Genomic DNA, 12,356 nt, shown 5'->3' with positions numbered 1-12,356 from the left:
GAAGGTGGAGTATATTATTCCTCCTTGTACAAACAAAACAAAACATGGCCCTGATTCCCAGGAGTCCCACTGACCAGCAGCACCGTGCAGATTTATTACCAAACATGGCCATCCCATAATTCTCGTCACTGTCCTGTCCTCCCCTGGCTGGGCTGCCGGTCATCTGCACTCCGATCCAGGGGATAGGTCAGGGCTTCCCTTTCATCTCTTTGAAAAACAGAACCCTACTGAATACTACAGACACTGGCAGAGTGAGGGGAGGGTTTGGCTCAATAGCATCCGCTGAGGCTTCATTGGAGCAAGGTGGAAACGCAGACGTGTAGATAACATGGGAAGTTGATTGTTTGAATATCTGTCAAATGCTGTTTTTTTGTTTGTTTTTGTGAGGCAAATATCATTCATGTTTGCAACAGAACTTAAAACATGCCGCCTTAGCTTGATCCTTGAAAAAGTATTGCATTTCTCCCACCTAAAGGAGAATGGTGCTACTAGAGCAGTACGACCAGAATATTTAGTTACAGTGGGTCACAGTACACTCTGGCTCCCTTTCAGCAGCAGGTCAGCCTAGCTGGTCTCCGGAGAGGATGGTGTTTGCACTAATCTTCAGAAGGGGAAACGGAGGGAGTCCTCCTATGCAATATCTTTACTGGCGTGGTGTCAATTTCATCTCTGCCGGTGTTTTACATCAGACACAACAACCTCCCCAGTCGTCAGACAAGGCTGTTATGTCTGGACCCAGAAAAAAACAATCTGTTGAATATTTCTGAACTGTGAAGACTTGACACTTTGGCACGGAAATGGTGATTTTCTAATTTAGAGGTCAGTGATTCAGTCATAGAAATGGATTCAGTCACACATTTTATGCTGTAGTACTGGGGTCTCTAACAGGTTGAACGCTGGTAGCTCGCAGCCCACCTATCACTAGCTCGCCAAACAATTCTGAAAGTGCATGTATTTTTCACGTGTTCCAGCGCAAACGGTTAAAAACTAAATCTCACAAGCAGACACCTCAAGCTCTAACCAATCAAATCCACATTCTCACTCCTAGTTAGCCAGAATTGGCTTAAAAAGCAAACCGTGACACAATATCTGCCAATTAAGTTCCATCAATATTGCCCTTGTTTGTCTGTGTGCTGCGCACGTTTGTCTCTTATTCACTTCGTGTATCCAGTTCGTGACAATGAGAACTGTCTTCTGGGTAGGAAAATACTTTCCCCAAAACCTTCAATTAAATGTTAACTGCAAAGTAAGCTTACCTGGCAGAATTATATAATGATTATTTATATAAAATCGGGTGGGCTTTTGATTTACAAACTCTGTCATAATATATGCAGTGGTGTAAAGTACTTAAGTAAAAATACAGTACTACTTAAGTCATGTTTTGGGGTAACTGTACTTTACTATTTACATTTTGGACTACTTTTACTTCACCACATTCCTAAAGAAAATAATGTACTTTTTACTCAATACATTTTCCCTGATACCTAAAAGTACTTGTTACATTTTGAATGCTTAACAGGACAGGAAAATGGTCCAAGTCACACACTTATCAAGAGAACATCCCTGGTCGTCATCTCAACTGCCGTTGAGCTGGCGGACTCACTAAACACAAAGTGTGCCCCTGGCTATCCATAGTTAAAAACATTTAAACCCAACAATTGTGACATCTGGTTTGCTTAATATAAAGTATTTGCAATTATTTATACTTTTGATACTGATACTCAAGTAGTATTTTACTGGGTGCGTCTTTAATTTAAAAAAGGGTATCTTTACTTTTATTCAAGTATGACAATTGGGTACTTTTCCACCACTGGATACATGCAGCAGCAAAAACATCACTAGACCAGCACATTCCTCTTTTGCAAAATGCACAAGTTAAAGGGGTATTACACCCAAAAAATCCATGTGTTTTTTTTTTTTTTTTTTTTTTTTTTTTTTTCAGCCCTCAAATTTTCTGATGCAATTTAACTTCTTTAGGGTAGGGGGCAGCAGTCGGAATTTTGGATGAAAAGCATGCCCAAATTAAACAGCCTGCTACTCGGGCCCAGAAGATATGATATGCATATAACTGGTAGATTTGGATAGAAAACACTAAAGTTTCCAAAACTGTTAAAATAGTGTCTGAGTATAACAGAACTGATTTGGCAGGTGAAAACCCGAGGAAAATCCATTCTGGAAGTATTGTTTTTTTTGTAGTTTTCTATTCAATGCCATTACAGTATCCATTGACTTAGGACTCAATTTGCAGTTCCTATGCCTTCCACTAGATGTCAGTCTTTAGAAATTGTTTCAGGCTTGTATTCTTATAAATGAGGGAGTAAGACCAGTCTGAATGAGTGGACCCTGACGTGTCAGAGCTTTTTTCATGCGCAATCCCGAGAGAGTGTATTTTTTGTTTACCTTTTATATTGACAACGTTATTGTCTGGTTGAAATATTATAGATCATTTAGGCTAAAAACAACCTGGGGGATTGAATATAAACATCGTTTGACATGTTTCTATGAACTTTACGGATACAATTAGGATTTTGTCTGCCTGTTTTGACGAAATTTGAGCCTGTGGATTACTGAAGAAAACGCGAACAAAACTGAGGTTTTTGGATATAAAGAGACTATCGAACAAAAGGAACATTTATTGAGTAAATGAATGTCTTCTGAGTGCCACCATATGAAGATCATCATAAGGTAAGGGATTAATTTTAGTTTTGTAACGCTTCTGTTTGGCTGGTTACTGTTTGTAATAATTTGTCAACTGGGCTATGTTCTCAAATAATCGTAAGGTATGCTTTTGCCGTAAAGCATTTTTTAAGTCTGACACCGTGGTTGGATTAAACAAGAAGTTAATCTTTAAACCTATGTAAAATATGTTTTGTTTTCTGAATTTTTATAATGAGTATTTCTGTATTTGAATTTGGTGCTCTGCAATCTCACTGGATGTTGGCCAGATGGGACGCTAGCGTCCCACATACCCTAGAGAGGTTTTAAGCATTGACATGGACTTAGAACATCCAATGTCATTGTTCTCTATGGATACTTGCAATTTTGAGAGTGAAAAACTGAAGAAGAAAAGAACCCAAACCAGGAAAAATAAAACAATGTGAAAATACTAAATAGTGCCTATTTATCTAGGAAATAATTCATGAGTAGTTTGCAACATATTTCATAATTTAAAAGTAGCTAGAAAATGTTGGAGACCCCTGCTGTAGTAGGACTGGTCTCAAGGCTGAGATTGTACTGTATATCAAGTTACTGGTGTCCTAAGGCATTTCTCAGAGCCCGGTAGAGCCCATGCAGAGACAGTGGTGAAAGATACACACTGCCTCTTATCGTCTGTAACGGGCAATGCAAATTCCATCCTTCCTGGTTTCTAGGGATCTGACCTGAATGACCCTTCACATTCTGTATTTGCTTACCAAATGGTCATCTGTGTAGTTCCCTTAAACCTTTGACACAAAGTTGGCTAGTCAAATGCTACACAGCCCATTTAACATAGAGTAAGCACAATGTTCATGAATACGTCAGCAAGTTGATTTGACATCATCCCTTTCATGCCATACATTCTCGCCGCCTTTTATAGGTCCATGGCTATTTCCAACCCACACGGACCAAAAACCAAGGCTAGACCACGCGCCACAGAGCCAAAACGGCTCCTGTAAACTGGCCATTCCCAGGTGGTCGCCTGACTCTGCCGACTCAGCACAGTTAGCGAGGGCATCAAGGAGCTGGTGTAGAGTTTCTGAGCCCGCACAGTCAGCAATTTGAGCACCCTTTGATGGCCACATGCAATTGCTGCTCGCCACAACTGCAAGCAATTATTCCTCTCACACACATGGCCACTCATGATTGCTATGGTGGCACCTGATCCTTGGGTTAAGATGCCAGATTTTTGGTCAATGTGACAATGCTCTCTTTCCCCATTGCTCGCTCTCTCTATTTCAAACCTATATAGGGACTATCTGGAGGCTTTGTGGCTTGCAGGTGTAGGCATCTGAGACATGTCCTATTAGAAGTGTTGCACAACGTTCCTAGTTACGTACACTTGTAATGAGTATCAAAGCTGACATCTACCCTAGCTATGTTCTCTGCAACTCACAAGAGTAAATTGCGGTCACCAAAAACCAGCCCTTCGCTCTCGCTCACTCGCTCCACGACCTTGAAAAGATGGGTTTATTTGAGGGGGGGGGGGGGACATTACGTATGTCCAGAGGGAACCTGCCAAATGGGAAACGACTGGGATGAATCACCCCCCCCCCACAGAGTAAGGTCTCCTTGGAAATGTGTAAACAGTGCCCTCATTCCCCGGCACCATAAAACACTTGGCAGTGAAGTCTTCCCTTGCTTCTAGTCCTCCCAGAGTTCACCGAGGGCGTTCTGGAGGTGATACCGTGGCAATGCGAAATATGTTGACTCTTACACTCAATTATGATCAATTATGCACTGAATGAGTACGCATATGCTCGATGAACTATTTCACTTTCATCGGATACTGTACATGACTCGTGGGCTGACTTCATTCCCTTTACCCCGATAAAAAAACAAAACACATTATGGATCTAAGGTGCCCTAAATAAAAAAATAACTTATATACAAAACTGATGCAACTCTTGGAAAGTTGGCCAAAAGTCTCCAGAACCTGAGGATCAGGTCAATCCATGTCTGTACAGTAAGGGACCGTATAACAGAAGCATATTAAAAGCATCGTACTAAAGATCTACTGTACAAAAATAGAATAATAGACCTAATAACTAGGTGTGATAATGGTGGTGGAGCGAGGCATTTCTATTTCGAGAGTCCCATTCCACCAGTTGGCCTGTCTGATACGTATCAAATTTGAAGTTTCCACTCATAAAAACGTAATGACCATTTCTTTCATTCTGGTATTTGTAGGAGAGGCCAGAAGTAGGTTCCTTTCCTGCTGGAGGGTGACCCCTATGACTAGCGTGGGGTCAAAGACAATGCAGGGGCCAGTTGCTCCTTCCTGTCCCCAGAACAGAGATATATCCCAGAGCTCTCACAGATCCCAACACAGACACAGTACGCACACGGTCACAAAGAAAAACAGACACGTACTGTATAAACACACCTGACACAGAGACAAGCAAGTAGACAAAGAAACAGCAGGCCACTGCGCTCATCTACAAACATATACAGCACATGTAAAATAGGAAGATTGAACCCTCTAAGACAAAACTTTTTTTTTTTAAATAAAATAAAAAAAATCGGGGGACAATGGGTGACTAGTGCAGGAAGACCAGAAGCGGTGAGCAACCAGCAGTTTGTTTGTTTAAAGCGGAGTCTCAAATGGCAACCTATTCCCTATAGTGCACTATTTTTGACAAGGGCACGTACAGCTCTGGTCAAACATAGGGCACTATATAGGGAACAGGGTGCCATTTGGGATGAAAATAAAAGTCTATTTGTGGCGACTTCCCAATGAGTGTCATTAATGCTCATATTCACAATTCTGACTGTTCCACTCATAAATGAACCCGATAAGATCAAACAACTTGATATATTTAGGAAATGAGCTCTAAAAACAAAGTGGGCAGATCCTGGTCATAGTCATCAAAGCACACTGAGTGGATAATCAATCCAGACAGAGAGCGGACCAGACTGGGATAAGAAGCACTAGGGTTTAATAGGCATAATCCTGCCAAATTACTCTCCTCACTGGTATAAGAGACCAATAAAAGCTGTGCTCATTTAAACAGTGATTTCACTGAAGCGGACATAACAGGTAAAAGTGTCAACTTCTATACACGCCGGCCATGAAAAAAAATATTTAAAAAAAATCTGCATTAGGCCAATAGGGAATAATGACAACAAAAAATAAAAAAAATAAATTAAATTAAATTTAAAAAAACTTACAACCACACAGTTACTAAACATCCTTCCAGAGTCCGGCATGAGGGAAGAAAGAGGAAAGACGGCTGGCTTGTGCCGAAACACGCCTCTCCTGACCCAATTGTACAATCCCCAGCGGACCAATCAAAAAAGAACCACCTCTTTTCTCTCCCCCCTCCTTCCCTCCCTTCTCTCATTTTCTTTGACCTTCACATAGGACCCGAGAGAAGAGAATGTCACGTGTCTGTTGGAGAAGCCAACAGTGCAGCCAGTGGGGGTCAGCGACCCGCGGGTCAATTTTTTCCCTCTTCGTACCGCAGGGAGAACGCCCTGGCTCACACACACATAAACCCCCCCCGGCTCTGATATTCAAAACGCAGGCTGAGCATGCGGCTGGAATGAGCTCACTTCAAAAAGGTGTCCATAAATCAAGCTGCCATGCCAAGGACTCCACCCCGTTCCCCTCTGCTCCTCTCCCCCTCCATCTCTCTGCCCTTCTCCAACCTGAGAACCTGGGCCACGTTCAGTTGTGCATGAAAGATGGTAGAGCATGGACCCAGAGATGAAACTCCTTATTCTGGGTCTATATTGTGCAATATTTCCTGGACTTTGCAATGCAGGCACATTCTCAGTGCTCATTCACTCTGGTCCCGTCCTTCTTCTGACTCCACTGCTGAGAAGAAATGAGTCAAAACTAGTAGTAGCCAGGTCAAGGGCAGGTCATTGCATCCTTGTCATAGAAGATATTTGGGGAGTGGCAGGTTGTTATAAGTAGATGCTCAGAAGACACATTTTTATCATCATAATCATTATCAAAAATTGCAGATATACCTTGGTGCGAATGGACAGGGAGCTCGACTGCTGGTGTGTTCAAAAGTGCTTGAAGGAGAGCCCAATCTAAGAAATCCGATTTCAACTTTACCAGAGGAGAGCCACAATCAGTCACGCTCTTATCTCGCTGTGTCACATGGGATCTCTTTATCATCCAGCCATGCAAAACACTATTCGTGTTCTCCGCCTAATTCACTGCAAAGTGATAAAATGCAAAGTCCACCCAGCGCTTTGGTTAAATAAAAGAGACAATGTACGCAAGCACAGGTGTTTCGGTAAACACAGGTAGTGGAGTTGAATTATGTCGAGTCCCAATCAGACATGTCTTATCTCTCTCTCTCTCTCTCTCTCTCAATATATCAACCACAATCTCCCCACTCTTTCTCAACTCCCTCTTTTACTCTGGTGCTATACATGTCTGTCCTTTAGGAGACGGTAGGCTATAGGAAACAGTATAGGCGAAACCTCAAGACTAGGACATAAGAACAGCTTAACAGAGTAGGAAGTAGTGTTGATATGAGACCAGAATATTTACTTCGATACCAGGTTTAGTATCACGATACTCGATACCATGACAATACTTGATACCAAAACAAAAAAACAAGACGTATTACCCAAAGTCACAGAATTGCACTTGATCCAGACAGATCTTTTTTTTTTGTTTAATGTCATTACATTTGATGAAATGTTTGAATTTTGAATGTATGCATTAATGAATCAATTATACAATCCATTCGATTTTTTTTATTTAACCAAGCCAACTACGTAACAATGGTATTGATTTATTTGTATGGTAAATCTACTGAAACTGGGTAAATCAGGATGTAACCTAGGCCTAGTCACAATACAGGTGAATGCATATTCAATAGAAGTGTGTGCATTCATTGTGTTATTGAGCTTTGTTTGACTGATTTCATGGGGCTACAGATGAAACCGTTTCCTTTCCATTTGGGACTCATGTTATTATACTGGTCAACAACATTTGCATAGAAGCAGCAATATCTTTTTATAAAAGTTAGCACTTATTCACACGCACACCACAGTCAGTTCAAGGCTCGAGCAAAGATGATCTTGACTGGGAGAGATGTGAGGCAAGGGAGACGAAGTGAATGTCACCAAAAACTTTATTCAAATCAGCTTTGGATTTCAACAATATGTTTGTTTTTTTCAAGGTACTATGGTAGTGTATTGATGTTAGCTTCAGCTGTAAGCTAGTAAGAAAAAGTTGGCCTACAAAGCTGGAAGCTACCGGAATCTTGCATTATAAAGTGTTCTAGTCTGTAATGGACATTGTTTTGCGAACAGTAAATTAACAGTTTAACATTTCTAAATGCCGTGCATTATTTAAGTGTGTTAACCTCTGTGCAGCATAAGTGGTGATGCTCCCAGTGAGTGCAGTGGTTCCTCAGTACAGGCTAGAGCTAGCAATGAGTAAGTGGAGCAGGCATGGTGCGAACGCACCATAAAGGGGACATCGGCTGCGCTGTAAGACAGACGTGATCCTCTCTCAATCAGTAGACGACGTGAGACACATTTCACAGAAGTACCAAACCGTTTTTCATGTTCTAGTATTGAAAAAGTACTGAAGTTTCGGTATGCCATGCAACACTAGTAGGAACAGGAAAATTACTTTAGCAGTGAGACGGAAAAAGACAGAAACCTGGCAGACAGACTGACACTCCCTAGTCAAAGGCGCCAGGTTTAGTCACTGCTCTGAGAACGTCTCCATCGATCAACTAAAAGTACATGTTTGTCACACAAGGTGTAAATTAACTAAATTTACTGCACAACCCCTGATTAGTGGGCTGCTAGCTTGTACAGCGTCACAGTCAACCACAGATGGTGACAAAAGGCATCCCACGGCACTCTACAGTAAACACCATTCAATCTGGCTACACTGTAAAGGTTAAAAAGCTGGCACACACACATACAAAACACAGGAATGTGTAGGAGCACACATATACACCACACATAAATGATCTCGGTGTCCAACAGAGAACAAGTATGACGTGGTCTGACCAATGAGCCTTATCTATATGCAGACTTAAGACCGAAAGCCCTCTAACATCATAGTCCCACTGTTCACCGACGTCAGTTCAACATCTAACTTTGACTTACATTTGGTTGAGTTGTCAACTTTTGTGAATTCAACAAAATGTCATTGGATTTGGATTATTATTATTATGATTTTTTTTTTAAATGGTTGAGAAAAAAAAGTGATTAAAAATGCCCTCAACGTCGATGACTTTTTGCAAATCCAAATCTCTTTTCCATGTTGATTCAACGTCGTCACTTAGATTTTTTGGGGGGGGTTGAAATGTGGAAACAACGTTGATTCAACCAGTTTTTGACCAATGGGGTGCCACTGTTTTCCAAATTCTTTTTTTTTTCCCCCAGCCGGCGAGGGGATGAGGGCAGCCGAGGGGGGGTGAAATATTTTCGGGGCGAAGTCATGGTGTTGGTGTCATTGGCCCTATGCTGTACTACTTTCCAAGCAGTCTGGCGCGCCCCCGTTCTACTCATTGATTTCATTTATTTTACACTTGCATTGGATGTGGTTCTGTTTGATGCTGGATGCCTAGGTCTCCTACTCCCCTTAAAATAAAACTGAATTGCTAACGTATGGCAAAAAGAAGAGAACAAACAACTAATAATGTTTGCCAGACTTTGCTCGAGAGGAATGGGTGGATGCGTTGAGAATGTACAGCTGGACAGTCTCAGTAGAGAATAGAGAGGTAATCTGGCAACCCCCATTAAGTAAGTCTGAATGGAGATGGCAACCTGCATGGATGGTTACCCAGCACCCCGGCTCTACACCTTTTGAGGAGAGCTGAACAGTGCAAAGCAGCGATTATATTCCAGCCCACACCAATGCAGAATTATAGCAACATTAGTATTTTTCACAACCTAAGCATATTATTGAAACAGATTCAAGAATACTGCCTCTCTGGGTGTAAAAGCCCTAAACAGGAATGCAGCTGGGAAACTATAGATTTCACTCTGACCAAATGTCCTCTAAACCTTTCAGATCAGGGTCACGGTCAAAGTCAGCGGTCATGTGTAGGGATAGGGTTCCATCTGCAGTAAGGGTCAGCTTGGTGTTTGACGGTCAGGGGCATGGGAGTGATGTCATCATGAACATTAGACTCCAATAGATTTAGTTTCTATGGATGTCACAGTCCCCTTCAAGTGAAGACATCTCTCCCTCTCGAATGAAGACACAAAAAAGGTTGTCTTGATTGACAGTAGCAGGACACTTATAAAAGTCTTGATCAGAGAACCAGAAAGTCTGGACATTACATTACGGAGTCTAACAGGCCTGGGAACCTCAAAGAAATGTGCACAACAGCAGACACAACATCAACAGAACCTCTATGGCATTTAAGGTCTGGGTCCCATCTGTGCTGGTAAACATGTTAGATGTTCTGGTCTCTGCTCTGGAATGAGTTACACTGAAGAAAAAATAAATAAATTGTAGTTGCTTCAACTACACAGAACAAAAATATAAACAACATGTAAAGTGTTGGTCCCATGTTTTATGAGTTGAAATAAAATGTCCCACAAATGCTCCATACGCACAAAAAGCTTATTTCTCTCAATTTATTTACATCCCTGTAAGGGAGCATTTTATCAATTGTCAAGATAATCCATCCACCTGACAGGTGTGGCATATCAATAAGCTGATTAAACAGCATGACCATTACACAGGTGCACCTTGCGCCGAGGACAATAAAAGGCCACTAAAATGCACAGTTGTGTCACACAACATGGCATAGATATCTCAAGTTAAAGGAGTGTGCAATTGGCATGCTGACTGCAGGAATGTCATCCAGAGCTGTTGCCAGAGAATTGAATGTTCACTTCTCTACCATAAGCCGCCTCCAATGTTGTTTTAGAGAATTTTGCAGTATGTCCAACCGGCTTCACAACCGCAGACCATGTGTAAACACGCCAGTCCAGGACCTTCACCTGCGGGGGTGGTGGAATATTTATGTCTGTAGTAAAGCCCTTTGTGGGGAAAAACTCAATTCTGATTGGCTGGGCCTTGCTCCCCAGTGGGTCAACCTGGCTCCCATGGCTTTATCCCTGTCCAGTCATGTGAAATCCATAGATTACAGTCTAAGGAATTTATTTCAATTGACTGAATCACAGGAAAATCTTTGAAATTGTTGCATGTTGCATTCATATTTTTGTTAAGTATAATTATTATTGGTTCCACAGCCTTTTTTTTTTGTTAACATGCCAAAATAATAGTTGAACAAACATGAGACAAATTGAGCAAACACATTTTATGTTGACAGAATTGACAGACTTCTCAAATTGGTGCCAAGTTTGGGCCAACTAAAAACAGTTCAATTCAGGTAACACTTTAACAGAAAACTAAAAACAAAGGCTGTTAAAAATACAAATTATTATTAGTTGAAAGTGTATATATATATTCAATTACCACAAACATCCTGGGCTTAATCCGCCCTTTGGTTCTGCATGCCCTATCGAACAAACAGATGACGCTCTTTGGAGAACATTAGTCCAATGATCTCATAGATACGACCGCATGACAAAAGACCTTAAAAGTAAAAGGTAAACAGTTTAATCAAGTGTGTCAAATAAAATTACGTTCTCTTCCGCTCTCTGTTGAATTAAAAAGGTATATATAACGTTGCCATGAGCGGCGCTGCAGATAGAGATGCAAGACTGCTGCGGAAATGTGTTTATTTTCTGCATCTATGTCATATTACTGAGTCTACCTTTAATCTGCAGGAAAAAAAGGGAGTGGAATTTCTCCGGCCTAGTTGCCCAACACAAACCCTTACAAGCGAGAGTCAATAACATTAGTATGCACTGCACTCCAACCAAACAGTAGGGACTTGCAGTAATCTCAGATGAAGCCATGCTGCGACAGGCACACCTGTCAGTGGCCTACGAGCATTAATGGTGTTCCTCTTGGGCCACTCCTCTCTGCATCCCTTCATTCAAGATCCCTGGCAGTGGCTCTCCATTGCCCGTCCTGTCGTAAATCACCTCAGTCTTCTCCTCTTCATCAACCAAGAGCTTGTGTTCTTTTATAGCCAAGCCAAGGACACGTTCTCCCATTTATGGCTCCTGCAAGTACAAGGCATTGTGATGGGAACATCCCCCCCCTTTACTCTGCCTTTGACTCTTGCACATTAGTGCCAACCTGTACCCATGCTGCTGCCAAGTAAACACTCCCCTAGGTTTATGTTGGACTTAGGCAACTTGTCATATACACGTCGATTTAAGGTCCACAGAGTGACATGCGCTCACACCTTTATCGGAATGTGTGAATGTGGCAGGTCGGTCTGGCCTGTCTCAGCCTGCCTCCTCGGAGTAGAGAACTCCACTGTCTATTCAACCACGGAGATGGGGAGAGAGAGAGAGAGAGAGAGAGAGACGGCTACTGAAGATACCCGATAAGGAGTTACATTCTTGATGGCCCACCAGTTTCATCATGCGGAACAGGGATTTGCTTGTGTTACTTAAAGAAGGGAACACACTCACTCGCAGCTGTGCTCCAAATAAACAGCCATATGAATTTAACAGAGGAGAAAAATGCATATCTAATCTGTACAATTAACAGCTTTTAATGCATTCATGCAAGACGGGGCGTCCAGGGTGAGCCAATCCATAACTTGGGTTGAGGAGTTTACGCACGTACACAC

General features: G+C 41.8%; 1 protein-coding gene across 2 annotated transcripts in view; it reads right to left on the bottom strand.

The window, feature by feature from the left end:
• The window catches only part of LOC115141215 (four and a half LIM domains protein 3-like), a 52,248-nt gene that overhangs the window by 28,718 nt on the left and 11,174 nt on the right, over positions 1-12,356 (bottom strand). The window contains exon 1 of one of the 2 annotated variants that reach the window (XM_065000124.1): positions 5,869-5,955. The exons of the other annotated variant lie outside the window; for it this stretch is intronic. The gene's annotated coding sequence lies outside the window, so the exon portion shown is untranslated. Of the gene's footprint in view, positions 1-5,868; positions 5,956-12,356 lie in introns of those variants that run through there. 2 annotated transcript variants of the gene reach the window in all.

Source organism: Oncorhynchus nerka, linkage group LG14 (genome assembly GCF_034236695.1).
Source record: "Oncorhynchus nerka isolate Pitt River linkage group LG14, Oner_Uvic_2.0, whole genome shotgun sequence".
In the NCBI taxonomy this organism is placed as follows: Eukaryota; Metazoa; Chordata; class Actinopteri; order Salmoniformes; family Salmonidae; genus Oncorhynchus; species Oncorhynchus nerka.
Note: the sequence above shows the minus strand (reverse complement) of the source record. Positions and strands in the feature narration are given on the sequence as shown.